This window comes from Eurosta solidaginis, chromosome X (genome assembly GCF_040869045.1).
Source record: "Eurosta solidaginis isolate ZX-2024a chromosome X, ASM4086904v1, whole genome shotgun sequence".
Lineage (NCBI taxonomy): Eukaryota > Metazoa > Arthropoda > Insecta > Diptera > Tephritidae > Eurosta > Eurosta solidaginis.
The window spans coordinates 155,435,593-155,453,606 of NC_090324.1; the positions used below are offsets into that span (position 1 = coordinate 155,435,593).

At 34.2% G+C, this 18,014-nt stretch overlaps 1 protein-coding gene and 1 pseudogene across 6 annotated transcripts in view; one reads left to right on the forward strand and one right to left on the reverse strand.

Moving 5' to 3' along the window:
• Gyf (GIGYF family protein Gyf) overlaps nucleotides 1–18,014 on the forward strand; it is a 955,717-nt gene that overhangs the window by 562,604 nt on the left and 375,099 nt on the right. The window lies entirely within an intron of this gene.
• LOC137234715 (T-complex protein 1 subunit eta-like) lies at nucleotides 6,340–13,516 on the reverse strand (annotated as a pseudogene).

The following is an 18,014-nucleotide window of genomic DNA, read 5'->3' on the forward strand; positions in this document are numbered from 1 at the left end:
GAGTGGAATGCTTATTTTAAGATTATTTGCTTTAGGTTATCAAAAGGTTTTTCAAATGTATTTAAGCTTATTCTTATGGATTATTACTTCCTTATTTTTTAGTTAGGTTAAAGTAGAAGTGTTTCCTATTACCATTTTCTAATCTATTGGGGTTAAAGTAAAGTATTTTTCCTAATATGTAAAATTATGACCTTATGAGGCCCAGGCAATAAATGATTGTATTTATTTTATTTTATTAAACTAATTTCGCATATTATTTTCACTTGACATATTTTTTTCATTCATAATAAAGTAAATCTGTAATAAATTGCATAGACAATAGAGGGGATGCTGACGGAAGAGCGGGTTAGCTATGTATTGGTAGTAGTTGTATTAATGGATAAGTGGAAGGTACAGTGGGTGCAAAAATTTTTCGTATCTTTAAATGTTCTTTTTATATTTTCGATAATTTCCCTATTTTCCAGCAATATCTTTGATCTTATGTGTCATGCGATTTCTGCGGCGGCCACCAAGACAGAATCGTCATGACTTTTATGAAGAATTTATTTTTATACCGGGGTTGTCACATGCACAACCTTTTTGGTTAGTGCAATTGTTTGATCTTTGAAAACTTGGGTACCAACTATTATTTTATAAATTCGCCTACTGTTCAATTCTTAATCACCAATTTGTCCCTCAGGACAACTGTGTTTTTCCTTATAAATTTCAAGTCCTGGATTGCCGGCATTTCTTGTATGCCTGGTCGAATATTGTCCTAAGTCAATAACTTCCTCAACAATCTGGTTGCTTGAAAATTTTTCTACTCTAACATTTTTCTATCCTAAGATGAAAACGAGCACGACTAGTCTTTTCTTGCAAATTTATATAGCGCTTCACATTTATTTTTATATGTTCTCTTTGTGATTTTTCTTCATTATTATTTTTTGTTGGCTGGTTGTAAAATTTCTGTATTTTTTTTTTGTTTCATTAGGATTTGCTTACATCCACTGTCCTAGAATTTCCTATTGCTTCATGGCCATCTTTTTCAGAGCATTCAAAGGAATTTATGTAAATTTTTGATTTGTTGTTCACTTTAGGCAGGGCTGCCTTTGCTGTCGATTGTGACATTTTTAGATTTACTATTTGAGATTTACTTGAATTGTTTATTGCTCTTCCGCAGTTTTGTGTAAAAAGAATTTAGATGTTTGAGAAGGAGAGAAAAAAATTTTAGATGCGCTGTTGCACGTTTTTCAATTGCATATATTTGATTTTCAAATATTTTCTTAGTATCGTAGCCATTGCAATGATCAACAGCCCGACTACGCAAATCATTGCTCCTATCCAAATTTTCAGTTTTGTGTTGTCGTTTTTATTACTTAGAGCATAGGTGAGGGGTTGGTGGTCCGTGAATATTTTAATTTTGGCTGTGCCGTAAAGATAATTTCGTAAGGATTTAAGTGACCATATTATTGCCAGCATTTCCTTTTCATTAGTGGCGTAGTTTTCTTCCGTCTTTATTAGCGTCCTTGAAATAAACGTGATGGGCTTACCGTCCTGTTCTAACACTGCACCAATGGCGTGTTTCGAGGCGTCTGTTGTTAGATGGAATTCTTTTTGGTAGTTGGGATAGGTCAGTATTACTTCTTTTGAAATTAATGCATTTTTGATTTGGTTAAGTGCTTCTTTTGCTCTGTTGTCTAATTGAATGAGTTTATTTTTTGAGTGATTTTTTCGATACTGTTCCATCTTCTCCTCTAAGAAGACTAGTGAGAGGTTTGGCTATTTTAGCAAAGTCTTTGATAAATCGTCTGTAGTAGCCGGAGAGGCCTAGGAAAGGTCTTAAGTCTTTCAGTGTTCGTGGGTATGGAAAGTCAACTATTGCCTGAACTTTAGTGGGGTTTGTAGTGATTCCCTTAGATGAGACCAGAAATCCCAAAAATTCTATTTCGGTTTTAAAGAATTCGCACTTGTCTATCTGTACTTTCATGTTTGATTCCTGTAGGGTTTCAAAGACTCCATGGATATTATTGGCATGTGTTTTTTCGTCTTTGCTGAATATGATTATATCATCGATATAAACATAACAGATTTTTCCAATATGTTTCCTTAAAATGTCATCCAACGTCATTTGAAAAATGGCAGGAGCATTTTTGAGTCCAAAAGGCAATCGCGTAAATTCATATTTTCCGCTTTTAACTGAAAAAGCAGTTTTTTCAATATCAGATTCTTTCAATGGAATCTGGTGGAAACCGCTTTTCAGGTCTATTACTGAAAAGAAGGTATTTTTACCTAGTTGTGCTAAAACTTCATTGATGTCGGATATTGGATAACGATCAGCTATCGTTATGGCATGGAGTTTCCTATAGTCTATTCCATCTTTTTCAGAGCATTCAAAGGAATTTATGCAAATTTTTGATTTGTTGTTCACTTTAGGCAGGGCTGCCTTTGCTGTCGATTGTGACATTTTTAGATTTACTATTTGAGATTTACTTGAATTGTTTATTGCTCTTCCGCAGTTTTGGGTAAAAAGAATTTAGATGTTTGTGAAGGAGAGAAAAAAAATGTTAGATGCGCTGTTGCACGTTTTTCAATTGCATATATTTGATTTTCAAATATTTTCTTAGTATCGTAGCCATTGCAATGATCAACAGCCCGACTACGCAAATCATTGCTCCTATCCAAACATCTGGAATTTTTGGGGTAATTTTGTGTCTAGTTGGTCTGGTGGCTCATATTTAACTATCCTATTTTCAGATACTTTATTTTCTGAACTTGCTGAATTTTCCTTCCCTAAATCATATCCGGTTATCACTATCATGATGCCTTGCGCAATCTTTGTTCACCAAGCCATGCTGAAAATTTTCTATAATTATCTTTATGAGAAATGAACTATGTTTAATTTTTAATAAAATTTTGATTTTATTTATCCTTTGCATTCCATTTTACTCTTGACCTTCATTAATATTTAATTAATAGCTATTTTAACAATTTATTTCTAAAATTGTAGTTTTGTGTTACTTTAGAATTTTTTCATTTCTAATTTAGATATTTAAAATTTTTTCTTAAAAAAAATTTAAATTTAATTTTTTCAAATTAAAAAAAATTTTGTTCAAAATTTAACACATATATTTTTCCTATTTCTATTTTTTTTATTAAATTTTCTTTACAACGAATCTTTTTTTCATATTAATTATTTTCAATTCCTACTTAGAGAGAGAAAAAAAAATCCTAAGCAAAAACATTGGTTTTTGCTAATAGTTTAGCGTCCGTAAAGGCCACTCAATTGATTCTAAGACTTAATGTTAATTTTATATACTTAATTGCATCTGGTTATATTGTGGTTTTCTTCATCCAAAACGGAAATCCTTATGGTTTTGTTGCCAATCTGATATGTTAATGTGGTATTCCACTTCCCTATGCGATTTGGTGAAAAAGTTTTTTATCTATCTCCATTACCATTTCTATTCCACTCTTTATGCGGTTCGATGAAAAAGTTTTTTATCCAGTTCGAATTTTTCCATTGGTTAGCTTCGGTTTGTTTGTCAAATAATGCAGCTTCAATTCCTTCCACCAGTATGTTCTGCTTTTTGGCCCGAGTTTGTGGCCATTAATTTTTATTAAATACAAAAACTTGGCAGGATCTCTGGTCAGTTTAGATCTTCTTAGTAATATTTGCTTGTTCAGCTAATTTTTATGCTTATTAGGGATCGAACTGGCAGGATCGCCATGAAATATTAAAATTAATAAGAGGAATGTTTCAGCTTCAATGTCTGACAATAATTAATTTTATTAAAGAAATTCTTTCTCTTTTATACATAATTTCTTAACCTACACATTCATAATTATTCTAATACTAACAAACTAAAAATATGTACATTTGTAATAATAGTATGCAAAGTCAGCAGATTGCTATTTATGTAAACCACGTAAAATGTTTGTGTGTGAATATTTGGGGGATTCACATTAACAAAGTAAACAATGTAAATTAGTTGTGTGTGAATATTTTGGTGACAAACTAACACTGACAATTAGACATTCCGATCGGCAAGTGTATTGACCGGGGTGAGTAACTGAGCAAAAATGTGAAGGTGTGAAATGACAAGGGTTTCGTATTCGGCATTCAATTGATGTTGGTTTCCCGCTGTGTCGGGTCAATGTAATTTATGTCGCACAATATTGTAATATGACTGCGCTATGACTGCGTGTGGCCGGTTCATAAAAAATGCATTGGCATAGAAGTTCACGACACATAATTCCGCAAATGTATTGCATAGGTGGGCATGACGCATAATGCTACAATCCGTTTAGGACGCAAGTCGATCTATACCTACATACATATATACATACATAATTTGAATTTTATATATATAGATAATAAGAAATTTAGTTTACTTCTAGTTACATAGGAATTTCATTAATGATTGTACATATGTATATTCATATGCATGCACAAGCGAAGAATGGAAATGACAAAGTGACAAAATCTGTCGCTATGTAGGTATACATGCGTTTGTGTAAATTATATTGTTTGTTATTTTTAAACGACACGATAAGATGCAGACTGAAGACTTACTTTGTAAAATTGTCATATTAAATCAAATAATTCGCTACCGCGTTTACACAACAAAGACATGCAAGTATTGGTTATTGCTTGTGTTGAGGTGTGCTAGACGCTGAGTCGGCACTTTAGCGCAAGCAACAGCTTTGTAGCGGATGCGCGTGCAGTGGCTTGTTGTGCTAATTCTTTGAATTAGCTCAACTTCGCTCGTGAAGCAAAATTTAGTTACCTTTGCTTAATGAGAATTTTTATTTATTGATTGCAAAACAGGAAGTGCAAAATATTAATAAGGTTTATTATTACTTCAAAATTAATTGGAATTTCATTTATTGTGGGAACCAGAAAAGAATTAAAAAGCTTTTTGTAAGGTAGGTAAAAATGTAGCCAAAAAGGTAAGTGAATTTATTATGTGTTAAGTCCTCGGCCCTTAAACTCCAGCGTCCTCGATCGATGAGTTTACGTAAAATTTAGGCAGGTCTTCAATCCCTACCTCAATGGTGCTCTGGTTTGATATTTGAACTTTATTTCTTTTAAATTTGTTTAGTAATTTCATTACAATTGTGAATACAATAAGTATTATAGAAATTGAGTAAACTGATATAAATATAGTGTTTTTCTTTCTTAAAATTGATATTTCTTTTACTTCATTTAATTGTAGTTTCTTAATTAAGTCTAGAGATAACATTTCTTCCATTTTATTATTTGTTGCCCTTGGCTGTAATATAGCCGGCAAGGGCTTCCTTATCGTTATTTCTTTTGAAAAATATATTTTGTTATTTATTTCTATACTTGTGTTGACATGTTTAATTAAATATGAACCTTGAAGTTCTATACTTTCATTTTCAAATTTTACATTACCATTAAATTTATTTAGAAAAATTATGTCATCTGAAATCATTTCTACTGATTTTACATGTTAGTTATATATTTTAGTACAATTATTTATTTTACTTTTTAGCAGGTGTTTTATGAACGTGCCATTCGTAATATCCTTTACAATATCTCTAGAACAAATTGATAAATTCATATATGATTTGCAGTTTTCTGTTTTTCCATAAATTTTATTTTCACATGTTCAAATTGACTTATACTCTATTTTATTAATGCTTTCTCCTATTTTTATCGGTCTTATTTCTAAAGCTTTACAGTCGATTTTTTCTGTTGTAGATAAACTTATAACGTAAATAAGACTTTCTTTATTTGAAGCAATTTTTATTTCTGCAAACTCTAGTGCTTCGTCTAGATTTATAAAAGGTATATTTTCATTTTCTAAAAAAACTTTTCGTTATATGCATTTCCTTATTGGATAAAATGTATAAGTTGACTATATTTGATTTTGCCCAGTAAATGGCATAAGCTTTATTAATAAGTTCTTCCTTCAAAATTTCTAACTTGAATTTTATTTGTAATACAATTTCATTATCTATTTCTTTCTCTTCCTTCACTAATTTAGATATTTTATTAATATTTTCAATGACTTCGTTTATTTTTTCGTAGCTTAATTTATTTATGACAACTTGCCTATTATTATTTTCTAAAACATTATTCATTTTTTCGGTGAGGATTCGAAGTCGCTGTGGTTTGGATTTCAAGCTATCCATTTCCACGTTGAGCCTATGAAGTCTAATGATCTTCTATTGCTATGTTTGACTACCCTAATTCTATCTAGATAAAATTTCGATTGTTTGACAAGTGATATGAGGATTGGCTTTAGGGGATGGTTTGGTAGCTATTCATTGATTCCTGTCTCTAAGTGATTTATAGTATCGTCATAGTCTTGTAGTTCTATGTATGATTTTTTCCTATTTGTAATTTCGCTGGTCCGCAGTCTTGTTAAAAGTTGAGATGACGAGTAGCCCAATATCTGGACGTTCGCGATTATTGGTACGACCATCGCGATCAGTCTAAAAATTTAATAATAAAATTAATTGGAATAATGTGCAATTTATTTTAATTGTTAAAATTTTGTTTGCTAGTTATGCATTAATTGGTGAAAGTTGAAGCTTAAAGCTGTTAAAATGGGGTAGAAATTGCGAAAAGTTTCTTATCTGAACAATCGGTTGTATGAGATATATACTATATATACCACCAATCTCTATGATTCTTTCAGACAACAATATATGCTATATACGTAAGCATTTGGTGAAATTTGAAGCTTCTAGCTGTTAAAATGGTGCTGAAATTGCGAAAATATTTATATACTATATATATACTATATATATATACTATACTATATATGAATTTAACTTAGTAATAGAAAAGAAATTAAAAAAAATTATTAGAAATTAGCGTTTTTACAACCCTTTTAAAACCAAGGCATCACTGTGATGCATTTTCATGTCGTACACATAGTTGTGTGGGTTTTTTATTCAACCGTTTTAAAAAATGAAGGCATCACTGTGACACAATTGCAGATCGTAAAATTGCTTGTGTTGTTTTTTTTAAGCCACCACAAGACACAGCAGGTAGAATTTAAATTACCATTTCATTCTTATTACCTCGTCTCGTAGACCATATATAACGCAACAGTTTTTGTGAATGCATTAAGTCGTTGTGAAGAACTCAAAGTGTGAAGTGCTAATTTCAGATAAAATAATATTTCAAAAAAAAATAATAAGTGAAGTGACCATTCCAAATCAAAAAGTTTACAATGAATCCACCATCCTCTACACCGCAAGATGAAGCAAATACATCAACAACTATCGAAAACCCAATGAGTCATATACCCACTGTTACTGTTTTTGGTGTGTCTACTGATTTAACTGATCTTAATTTACCAACCCATCTGGATATCTTGACATATTATTTTTACTTAAGCGAACGTGCTAAAACAGAACACAAAAAGTGTTCCCATAACTCATTCACTATTCAAGTACAAGATAAGTTGATTGGAATTTGGGAAAAACTTGGTATGGAAATAATGCTGAAAAAAAGTGTATTTAATAAATTGAATAAATTGCTTGACAAGTATCAAGAGCAAAGCAAGAGAAGAAACGATAGATAAAATTGATGAGAAGTATCATACTAGGATTGTAAAGAACCTCATCCTGTTATTTTGAGAGAACCCAATTCTGAATTGATTGGTTACGTAAGACTGGAACATCATGCTTGGGTATATGACTCATTGGGTTTTCGATAGTTGTTGATGTAGTTGCTTCATCTTGCGGTGTAGAGGATGGTGGATTCATTGTAAACTTTTTGATTTGGAATGGTCACTTCACTTATTATTTTTTTTTTAAATATTTTTTATCTGAAATTAGCACTTCACACTTTGAGTTCTTCACAACGACTTAATGCATTCACAAAAACTGTTGCGTTATATATGGTCTACGAGACGAGGTAATAAGAATGAAATGGTAATTTCAATTCTACCTGCTGTGTCTTGTGGTGGCTTAAAAAAACAACACAAGCAATTTTACGATCTGCAATTGTGTCACAGTGATACCTTCATTTTTTAAAACGGTTGAATAAAAAACCCACACAACTATGCTTACGACATGCAAATGCATCACAGTGATGCATTGGTTTTAAAAGGGTTGTAAAAACGCTAATTTCTAATAATTCTTTTTAATTTCTTTTCTATTACTAAGTTAAATTCATTTTTAGCACGCTTTTATTAGCTTGGCCTGTATGTAACGGAATCTTTGAGCTTAATTTTCACCGATTTCTAGAAATCTGATTAATTTGAAACTTTGCATACGTATCAAGGACCAATGACAATGCATTAATGTGATGGTGTGGTGACATAAGGTCAACGGTCATAAGGTCAATTGGCCTTATCACCACTTTGAATGGCGATAAGTTTGATTGCAACTTTGCACACCTATCAAGGCTCGATGACAATGCATTAATGTGATGGTGTGGTGGCATAAGGTCAACGGCCATAAGGTTAATTGGCCTTATTACCACATAGCCATTTAGCTGATTTTTTGATGTAAAGTGCAAAACCGGCGATTTTTTGAAATGTTTGTATGGTGAACCCCCAAGGGGGTTCCAGGGGGTGTTCTACTGGCATCGGTGGGTCGGGCCTCCAAAGTTAATGGGGGTCGGTCATATATTTGGACTCGATTGCAGCACTCTAAATGGGTCAAAGTGGGATTTTTCAAAATTTGCCCCTACCCAAAAGTTCGACCCAAATTGGGGGACATCAGAATTCGTTTTAGAGATATGGTTCCTTCGGCAAAGTTTCTTATTTTGATCCCTAGAATACGATTTTCACAGAACAATGAGCGATTTTTAAATCGACCCGCCCTAATATATATTTTATTTATGTATATAATATAAGTATGTATATGTCTGTTAGGAGCGTTGTTTGATGACCTTTTCACATGAGAAGTGCGCACTTCATCTACTTCTGGTTACTTTGATGACCGTCACCAATCGCCTTTGAGATGCGTTGTTTGATGACAGTCATCAAAGCGAAAATCGGAGGACAAAGTGATGAGTTTGGCGACAGTAATCAAACTACTCACCTTAGGTAAAATGACGTTTTCGGTGACGGTCATCAAACTAAGCATCTTAGCTTAAAGTGCGCAGTTTGGTAACATTTCAATTGGGACAGTTTCATGACTGTCAGCAAAGTGTATCAGTGTTCGTTTTAAAAATTGACAATGTCAGGACAAACCCTATTAATGTTTGGGTCTCTTCTGAGCTGCAATAGACGTGTAAGTTTTCCTTGCCAAACTAATGGGCGAACAAGTGGGCTTTCCGAAAATACTTTTTATCTGTTGCTATAATAGGCCAGTCATTTGAGGGTTTGACCTCGGAATTTGAGATAAGAGGCTGAAAACTTGCATACGCCTTTATTTTGGCATTGTAAAGCTGTCATTGAAAGTCACAATAAATTGCATGTTCGCTTCTTGAGATATTCGAGGTCAAAGGTCGCGAAATTTCGTCTTTCGCAAATATCTCGCTTCCTATGGCTCACTCGCGTTTCACGCTCATTACGAAGTTGGGCATCATGAAGTTCTCCACAAGTCCAACCTGACGTATTTTTCCGTGGGCTCAACCATTTCTGAGTTAGAGCGCGGAAAGCGCGAGCAGTCGCGGAAACTTTACATCGACCTAGACCAGAGATTAATGGAGCGAATTCGTTCAAATTTTGTATTTGGACTAAAACTGGTGTAGCCAGCAACGGGGAACAGCTCTCGCTGTCTAGTTTAACCACGAATTATTTAAAACTTTACATTTAATACCATACAATTATTTAATGCCTCTCACAATTTTTACTGTTTTCAATATTCTTTTCCATACTTCCAAAATGCACTCTCGGTCTAAGAAGCATTCATAATCAGTTGTCAAATTCTACATAAACTTAAGGTGACACAATCGCGCTTCATGCTTCCACGTTGTATAATTTCACCATGAGTATCGAACAAAAGTATCGAAAAAATTTAACACTTCTATATTTTTGCCATATACCTAAAGGCCTAACCACAATCGACTTTTGCGTTGTTTTGGCGGTGGCGTTACTTTGATGTAACGCACGTTGCAAGTTTGTCTGCCACCATGAACGCAAAACGAAAACCGAAATTTGGATTTTTTGACATTGAAAACAATAAAATAAAATTTTTTTTGTCTTGAAAATTGAAATATTTTTAAAATGAAATAAAACAAAAATAAAAGTACAAGTTTTTTGTGAAAGCTGCAAGAAATTGCACAAATGAACTGACAGCGCAAGTGAAAATGTAAGTTTTGGAATCTTGTTTTGTTACTTTGGCGCTGGCGTTGAGTTTTTTGTGGATTATGAACACAGGAATTGGATGTGTGTGTTCAAAATCAGCTGGTGACTCAACGTAAGCGCCAAGGCAACGCAAAAGTCGATTGTGTTTGCCCCTTAAGTCATTTGAATGGCAAACGGCTGAAAAGCAGAAGTGCGACAAGTGTTTTTTATTTATACAAAGTTTCTAGTTCGTATAAGAAGAAAGTTAAAAAAAGCAAAAATCGATCGTTCTGAGCATCTTTGCTAGTTTCATAATCAGGTAACAAAAGCCTTGAAAATGGCGGACGCTCCGGAATAAAAGGGAAATGTTTAGGTATTTACCCCTCGTTTTTCTTAAATTGCCTGAAATGGGAGAGGGTTTGACAAATAAATCTGTAACCATGGGAAAAAGCCCACTCCAAATGATAATAAATAAGAAATATTTTCCACAGTTTATTTCATCCGTTGGCAGTTGTTTTAGTAGATAGGATACTCGTACAAAAAGTGTGCAATAAATAGCACCTTACCTTCTCTATGTAATAAAAGCTAAGTGGGAACCCACTTCCAGACACCTTTTAACTCCAAAAATTGATGTTGAACTTTCGTCCAGTGTAAAGAGAAAGAAAGGGGAAGTGAAGGAGGAAGAGGGAGAAGAACAAACAAAAGTGAATATTCTTCCGATGTAACTTTTTTAATTTTTCAGTATATTAGTATGCAAATTTAATGCATACACTATATGAACACTCCAAAGAATAAAAAACAAAACACTTGAGTATTTGCTTTTGTTAGCTTCGAGAAAATCAACTAAAGGTTCAATACATTTGTACAGCTGCCTTAGTTAAAGCAGACAATAAATATGTCGAGTAAACACCCTTTGCTGCAGAGTACAACAAAGACTAAGATATAGAAAAGGCTTATGTCAAACGGTTTTATAGTGAACAACCGTTACGTTTTTGCTAACCGTCAAAATTGAAGTGGTATAAAATGCTTTCTTACTTAAAAACATTCGGGCAGCTTCATAGTCATAATTAAGTAGGTACTTAAATTTAGATGCAGCTTTTTGACGTTGACTTCAATGGGAAATCTGTCAAAAAAGCTGTAGCTAACTTTAAGTTCCTTCTTAAATATGACTATGAGTTTTCCTGCAAAATATTGACAAGATTATTAAAAAAAAATCTCCTGGCAGTTTTCACTATTAACGTTTAAGGTTATATTTTTTCTTTTCATTCGAGGGCTATGTTCGAAGTTGTTTCACGATTCGTATACACGCTGGGTTATCAGTTAGGAAATATCTTAAAGCGCTAGTGGTCGGCAGTCGGTTGCTTCTAATAATCTCGCCAAATGCAACGAGGCATGATGCAATAACCAGAAGTGACTGATATCAACTCTCTGCTATCCAACATATGCTTCTGAGTTGCCTGAGCTACCCTTTTCAAAAAGATACTTGTTATTTAAACCTTGTTTAAAAATAAAATTTACTGTATATGTACCCAGCAAAAACTGTACCCCTAAATTGGTTAGTAAAATGACTAAAATCTGTGTCGTTAATCGTTAAGTAGCATTTGTACAGGGCGGCGGTAACTTTTGTGACCAGTCCATTCCGTCGTACCTATTTATGTGATTGTCCATACTGCTCACACTTATACGGTATTAGGTTATCGAAATGTAAACAAGCTATAGTGCTGTACTGTTCTTACATTCACGTTAACTGTCAAATGGCAGTCATTTTTTATGTTATATACCTGTAACTTTACGAGTATTTTTACGTTAATATGACCGCCTTTTGACTAGTATTACGACCGTTTCTTTACTTGGATTTTATCTGAAATTGCTATATAAATAAAACACTTCTTTAATACAAATCCATTAACATTTCTTTTATTCAACATTTTTATAATATATTAGATTATTTTGATAGTTGTAAATTATTAACTATAAGTCATAAGGAAGGAATAGTTTTTCAGTCTTGTTGGTGAGCCATAAATACAAATTTTATTGTATGCGATTGTATGCATACAAAACTAACAACGAAAAGCAATAATCTTATAGTTTTTTCTTCCGTAGTTGGACACAATCTTTTCATTATATTACTTAACAATTTAAGATTAGACATTTTTTTCAATTTGTATTTTGACTTACCAGCAACAGCAGAATCATGTTTAATTGTGCGTCGCACAATCAATATAGCATCATGTAACGAAGCTCAGTTTCTTCCAAAAATTGTTCGGCACCGCCACGTAAAATCAATGTACATATTCTAGCATTAACGCAACCTTTAAATAATTATAAACTATAAAAATAAAATTAATGTCAAACCCACTATCAAACCTTGGCAAATGTTGAAACGTTCACCACCAACTTGACGTTCTTCAAAGTAATCACATTGACCCAAAACACTTGAATTAATATCATTAGCTGTAGTCATAACAGCACCACCACAATCTTCTTTTGGTACATGAACAGCACAGAACATATCACGATCTGCAAAATACTGTGTAGCAACATCACTAACTGGTAGTTTAGATAACACAACATTGGCGCCTTACTTAGCTAGTTTATTGTACAGAATACGCCATTCAGCATCAACAATTTTCTGATACTCTTGGACATTATATACACGTACTTCAGCATTATCACGCTCAGCTTTCAATTCCAATTCTATATTTAATAATGCGATTTTATATTTTTTGTATGACTTTGGTTCCATCAAATGAAAGTACAGCGTCCACAACCATTTTAGAAAATAAATCTTTTTCTTGATGAATAAGTTTGGAGGACATTGCTGTGGCAGAGCATTTTTCCAATAAAGCACGTTGCTGTTCCTTTGATTGGCGCTTCGACATGTACAGACATGTCATATTTTATCATGCATAATTGTAATGCTTTACTTATAGCTTTAATGATGATACGTGCATACACGCCTTCCTCAACATATGGCTTAACTTGTGTTAAGATTTCACATGCTTAAAGTACTACTGAAGTGGTGCCATCGCCGACCTGATAAGAGAAACATTTTTATTTTACACATTCTAATATAACAAAAAACTTACCTCAGCATTTTGAGATTTGGCGATGTCGACTAGACTTTTACGGCTGGATGCACAATATCCAATAGTTTTATAATGGTTGCCCCATCATGTAAAATTTTGGCCCTACCACTGGAATCAACAATATGCTTGTCCATACTGCGTGAACCCAATGTAGTGCGTACAGCGTCCACAATTGATGTTGGATATGAGTTGAGGTTTACCTTGAGAGCTATCGGTACCCAAACATTTTTTAGACAAAAACTCATGTACTCAATACAAGTTCAGGACGTTCATATTTATCGACACGCTGTCCGGTGTGGCCTAAATGTTGGAAATATTCATTTGGCACTGTTGAGAAAAAATATGGATCAATGAACACAAGTAGAAGTGAAAGATTTTTTTTTTACCATCTGTTGTTACTTTACACATTAGACATTGGAAACGACGACCAGCATCTACAAATTGCATTTTAGCCTTGCAAACGATTACATCTAATTGGACCCAATTCACCAAAATTTACAATATGTGGCTCATATTCACCCCCAACCGTGCGTGCCATTGGTGAGATGGTAAGTGTAAAGGACAAAGCTGTTGTTTTTAATAAATCAGCTGTTGCAGGTATGCAATACAAAAAGGCCTGCAAACGAGAAAGATCAATGTAAGTGCCAAACAAAAAATTAATTTCGAATATCAATACCTAACGTAATGTGGCGAGGAGTTACCCTGATCTTGTACCACATATTTTGTGGTCACCAATGGTGGCAATAAACCTTGTTGATTAGTAATAAAAGCACCACCAGCGCTGATTTTCAATGATAACGCTTATCGTATTTGGCATCTGATCGGGATCTAAACGGCGTTGGGCTTGATCATACTGTTGCGCCTGTTGATATATACCAGTACCAGGTGCAGGTGGTTGCTAAAGAAAATAATACAAAAATAATCATCAGCAATATTTGAAATATATTAGTTGTATTAGCATACATTATAACCAGGACGTGCGGGTATTGGGGGTTGACCCGGCATGGGTGGATGACTGGGCATTGGCGCCTGTCCAGGTTGTGTTGGTGGCATCATTTGACCCATGTAACCACCTGGTGCACCTGGTTGTTGTAGAGGATAACCTGGCTGTTGAGGTTATGGAGGACAACCAGGTGGACCAGGTTGTGGTGGATAGCCCAACTGTTTTGGCATTGGCAGATAGGTTGTCGCTGCTGTTGTCGTGGCATTGCACAACCCGGTTGCTGTGTGGTATATACCTTGGCATAATTGGATGTGGTGTCATTGCCCCACCTGGTGCAGTAGATGTGGGTGGCATACCTAGAGGACCATCCCAGCAAAAATGTGACCGAAAATGGCGACCAAAAACAACAGATTGGATAAGCTTTATATTCTTAGCCCCTAACCCACCGGGGGTGTACTTCGCGTATCTCGGCCGGCGGTGGAGTGTCAGAACGAAAACCTCCAAATAAACAAGTAGGCGGAAGAACAGTATTTATTTGGGTAATAGTCTAGTTGAGGGGTCGACTGCTAATACGCGTCCAAAAATATCGATAGAGGTGTCAAACGACGCGTTTTGATATCAGTATTAATAATCCGTAGGCGGAAAATACAAATTTTAACTCGTTCAAAAGATATTAACGAACGGGGGGTGGAATCCATAGTTTTTTTTGCGCAAAACACCTTTCTGTGTTGGCGGCCTTCGGCCGCGCTTATAAAAAATTACCCCGGGTGGGTCCAACACCGGTTTGGAGACCAAAACTATATCCGCGCAATACACTTATGCTCACAACTTTTTTTGTGGGTACAACAACATTACAACAACCACATTAAAATCGCCAACTTCAACTGCAAATATCTCCGGACAGAGATAAAATTTTTCTTTTCCGCCTTGGGATTATGGTTGTCGAGGTCAATACGGGTCTTTGCACACCTCTCTCGATATTTTTTGACGCGTATTAGCAGTCGACCCGTCAAATAGACTTTTACCGTTGACGTTGATGGTCCTTATTACAAGCTCGACCATGCCGGAAACGATTTAATATGACCACATTGAACCTTCTATGCCATACTGCCCCCGCCTCTAGTTCCTTGAAACTTGGAGTCGCCAGAGCCTCGGCTGCAAAATAAACATTTACATCATAAATAGTTTCGATAAAATTGGCAAATTATATTTTACCATGGATACCTAACGAAAGTTGTTTTTTTTTTGTAATTTGGAGTAAGTTCTTCTTAATAAGCACAAAACGAAGGAGCTACTTGTATTTTAAATTAATATGTCACTTTACCCATTATAAGCTATTGAAAAATGTATGGTGTTACAACAACAACAACAACATTGAAAAATGTAAATGTTACATTTTGGTGCGACGAGTTTGTAAATGTGTTGTTTTGATATGAATCTCCATACAATGAGGAAGATTGTTGCAAATACTAGTCAGAAATAATCTTATATGATGGTTTTAAGTCAACGTAATGAAGACTTGGTTGCGTTCTTAAATTCGCTATTCGAAATTTCGATAGAAATCAACAAGTGGAAGGGAGCTGCATTAAAAGATAAATTTTTTGCTTTTTGGTGTGGACCTCCACAATTGCGCAGGAGCAAACTTACGCTACACTACCCATTGAATCATTTAGGTATTTTAGTCGCCTCAGATCCTGGGTGCAAAGCTGGTCTTTTGACACCTCTCCTAATATTTTTGGACGAGTTTTAGCAGTTGTGAGCTAAAGTAAACAATTACCATATATACATATGTAAAAACATGCGTGCGTACGTACTAATAACAATAATCCCTTCATATATTATTGTTAGGAATATTAGCAAAACTAAGGAGTGCTGCCAGCTCTAAGCCGATTCTAAGCAGTGACGTCAATGCACATCAATAATTCAATCATCATGTATCTACATAAACGAAACAATAACTGCGTCTACATATATGTACCATGTACGTATACGAGCAGCGGAGAGTCAATGCGCAAACACATGCATATATCTCAGATACTCCTATAAGTATGCAATGAGAAAAACTATAAAATTGTGCAATTGTATTTACAGCTGAGATGTTTGAGAGCTAATGGACTAGTAGATTCTGGAAGCGCCTAGAAGATGCGAATGTTAAAATCAAAGAGTATAAAAGGCGACAGATGTAGAGGCGCTGTAATTCAGTTTGATTTGAGTTGTCAAGCAGTTACGACTAAGACGATATCTAGCGAGCAATAGCAGTATTATTTTGAAAGTCAGTTTCATTTAAGCTATCAGTTTGGTTATTAAGCTATTCGTTGCACAGTTTGAGTGTTATTGTGAAGTATTTTAATAAAGGCCATTTTTCCATTATTCAATATTGGAGTTATTTATTCAACAGTTTAACGATACGAACCTAGCAAAAGGGCAAATAAGAGGATTTGCAAGTAAATTCGTTACATTATGTATATTTCATACTATTGTACTCACTTGTAATTAAATTAGTCAACAATCGTATACTTCCAAATTCCTGTTGCCTGCTTCCCCAGAATTCCTTCTTCTTTCTTAATTTTACTTTAATTAAATGTAGACAATTTTCAGTCGGCACTAATACACTGATATTTTCTATTATTTTTTGCACAAAAATATCACAATTATAATTTTTTTAAATATTTCCGCTGATTATTTGCTGGTGGACGCCATAAATGGCGTTTGTTGCGTCGCTGTTTGCAGCTCACTAAATTGTTTAATAGCATTTAATATTTATAATTTTTTCTTTTTCTCTTATCCATTCAATTTTCGATGTGCAACAACACATTAGTCACGCAATTGAATTTGTATTATTTTTCTATCGTTTTCTTTTTTATTTAATTAAAAAACTACTAGAATTTTCCAACGCTAGTACGGAAAGCTGAAAACGAATGGCGGACTCGCAGAAAATTTTTTTTACATATTTCAGGGTACATAGCATGTAAAAAAAGGCAAGCATAAATGGATGGGACATTGCAGTTAGGCCACCTCATTTTCTCGTACTAACCATTGTGGAACAATGTGGGATTTTTTGTTGTTGGTCGCCATTTTCGGTCACTAGATTTTTGCTGGGTATAAAGTAGGCAAACCGTTTAGTTTAACCACGAAATATTTAAAACTTTACATTTAATACCATACAATTATTTAATGCCTCTCAAAATTTTTACTGTTTTCAATATTCTTTTCCATACTTTCAAAATGCACTCTCGGCCTAAGAAGCATTTATAATCAGTTGCCAAATTCTAAATAAATTTTAGGTCATTGTAAACCTTACTAAGTAGCGCAACTTAAATGATGCATGATGCATGAAGAACAGAGCTGCATTGTATCAAAATACCTTCAATAATTGTGTCAGTAATATACTACAAAAACTTTTATATTGTGGAAGTTAAACCTTAAAGAGACATAAACATTTCCCGTTTTAGCATATATAGCGTTTTTTAGTTGTTTTAATAAGATAAGTTTAGTTTTTATTCAGGTTTTAAGTTATTTCGTTTGCTTTTGTCTTAAAGATTGATACAAAGATTGAAGGTGTTTTACTCTTTTCCTTCATTCCACCCCATTCGAGTGCCTTCATCTACTGCCTTCCACTCAATTCGCTACATAACCTCTACTTAAGTTGCGCAACTATATAATGTAAACAATGCTTTAGGTGACTCAATCGTGCTTCATGCTTCCACCTTGTATAATTGTGCTTCATGCTTCTACCTTGTATAATTTCATCATGAGTATCCATGATGGAATTATAGATGGCGC